This window comes from Bidens hawaiensis, unplaced genomic scaffold (genome assembly GCF_021521415.1).
Source record: "Bidens hawaiensis isolate Kalapana, Puna unplaced genomic scaffold, B.hawaiensis_p1.1 tig00000001_1, whole genome shotgun sequence".
Lineage (NCBI taxonomy): Eukaryota > Viridiplantae > Streptophyta > Magnoliopsida > Asterales > Asteraceae > Bidens > Bidens hawaiensis.
The window spans coordinates 3,957,641-3,960,297 of record NW_027491014.1 but is presented as its reverse complement, the minus strand read 5'-3'; positions in this window follow the sequence as shown (position 1 = coordinate 3,960,297).

The following is a 2,657-nucleotide window of genomic DNA, read 5'->3' as shown; positions in this document are numbered from 1 at the left end:
TCAGAGGTGTAAGGCCTACTAAAACTGAGAATAAGCCTAATGGTAATCATAATACTGGTAAAAATGAAAACCATTCAAAATTCAGAAATGTGACTAATTCAGGTTTTCATATAAACAAATCTCAGTTTTACACTGCTAATAACCAAACCACAAGCTATAATTCTTTCAATTCACTAAGGTTTGGAAGGCCTCACAATCAATCTACAAGGAGGTATCCTAGTAGGACTTACAGGAATTATCAAGGTACTAACTTTGGAAAGCCGAAGTTCGGGATGTATAGATCCAAGACCAATTGGTCTTGGGTCCCTAGATTCTAATCTTTTGCTTTTATCGTGCAGGAACAGTTGAACAGGGCTGCCAATAATATTTGGGTTGTGGATAGCGGCTGTTCCCGGCACATGACGGGTAACAAATACTTGTTTCACGATTTGAAACCTGTTCAAGGAGGGAGAGTGAGTTTTGCAGGAGAGACTGGAGGAAAAATTACTGGAATAGGGACGGTGTCTAACGGAAAGATGACATTGGAAAAAGTAAACTTTGTCGAAGAATTTAAGCACAATCTGCTGAGTGTGTCGCAGATCTGTGATAAGGAGTACACCGTACATTTTACAAAGAATGAAGCGATTGTGTTGCAACCTGGTTTTCAGATACCAGAGGAGTGGATTGTGATGAAGGCTCCACGTGAGAGGAATACGTACATTATGGATATGAGGTCGACTGAAATGGCCACGGAAGAATCATTCCTTATGACAAAAGCGAGCGAATCGGACTCCGAATTGTGGCATAGGAGAATGGGGCACATTCATCTTCGGAAGATGAACCACATTGTCAAGAATGGACTTGTGCTGGGCGTTCCCTTGAAAAGTTTCAATTTTGAAGACAAATGTCTACCGTGCAAGAAGGGAAAGCAGCACAAGAAATCCCATCACACCAAGAAGGTCAATTCAATTGCCAGTACCCTAGAATTGCTTCACATGGATCTCTTCGGTCCCGTGAATGCAAAAAGTCTAGGAGGTACTTCATACTGCTTGGTGATCACTGATGACTACTCACGATATTCGTGGGTATATTTCCTGAAATCAAAAGATGAAACGGCTCAGATGGTGAAGAATTTGATTACCAAAGTTGAGAACGTTATGGATAAAAGGGTTAAGTTCATCAGGAGTGACAATGGAACGGAGTTCAAGAATTTTGAGATGGAGATCTTCTGCCTTCAGAAAGGGATTGAACACCAATACAGCGCTCCGTATACACCGCAACAGAATGGAGTGGCTGAAAGGAAGAACAGAACGTTAATTGAAGGAGCCAGAACAATGCTGGCTGATTCGAAGCTTCCTGTGGTGTTTTGGGCTGAAGCTGTTGCTACAGCCTGTTATGTTCTTAATAGAGTCTTAACTGTTAAAAGACTTGGTAAAACGTGTTATGAGCTTATGCATGGGAGAAACCCCAACTTGTGTGGTCTTGAACCATTCGGGTCCCCTTGTTCGATTTTAAAGACAAATTCTAAATTTGGTGAAGTAGCCGATGAAGGAATCTTAGTCGGTTATGTTGTTGGGACTCCCAACAGACGTGTCTTTAATACATCGACCAGCAAGGTTGAGGTGGTGTGTAACACCGATATCACAAGTTACCAACCGCCAAAACCAAGCAACGGACCTGCTGAGTTTTTCGACTATGTTAAACTTTTTAAGTCTTTTAACATACCGTATTTGGATATTGCTGAAGAAGAAGAGAGGGTTGCTACGAAGATGATCCTTGATGAGGAAGAAAATCTATTGCAAAGACAGCTGATCGATAAATGTCAACATTCCTCATCAAATGCTATCGATACCCCTGCTGCCTCGACTGAAGAAGAATTTTTCAATCCATTTCACTCTCAGCATGAAACAACCATTGACGAGCTCTCTTCTAACTTGGAAGAAAATTTGCATGTCGGTTCTGTTCCGACCACGAGAATTCATAAAGATCACCCTTTGGAGAATGTGATTGGTGATGTGTCCTCCGGTGTACAAACAAGACGTAGCTTGAATGAGCACACCTGTGTTTACACAAGCATCAAGGAGACAGGGATAATCAACGAATGCTTGTACACCTGCTTTATAAGCCAGATGGAACCAAAGAATTATCTAATGGCTCTAAAGGACAGCTCGTGGGTCGAGGCCATGCAAGAAGAGTTGGCTCAATTCAAGAAAATGGAAGTTTGGACTTTGGTTGAAAAACCGAAGAATGTGCATGCGATCGGCACAAAATGGGTTTTTAAGTGCAAGAGAGATTAGAAAGGGATTATTATAAGAAACAAGGCGAGGCTAGTCGTTAAAGGTTTTAATCAACAAGAAGGGATTGATTATAATGAAGTGTTCGCTCCTGTGGCAAGATTGGAAGCCATTAGATTGTTTTTGGCATTTGCTGCTTATAAGAAGATGAAGGTATTTCAGTTGGATGTGAAGAGTGCGTTTCTGAATGGGAAAGTTGATGAGGTTGTGTATGTTGAGCAGCCTCCGGGTTTTCCTGACCCAGACTTTCCAGATCACGTGTACAAGTTAAGCAAGGCATTGTATGGATTACATCAGGCACCTCGTGCCTGGTACTCAACTTTATCAGATTACTTGCTTGAAAATGGGTTTGAAAGAAGAAAGATTGATAGCACACTATTCTTT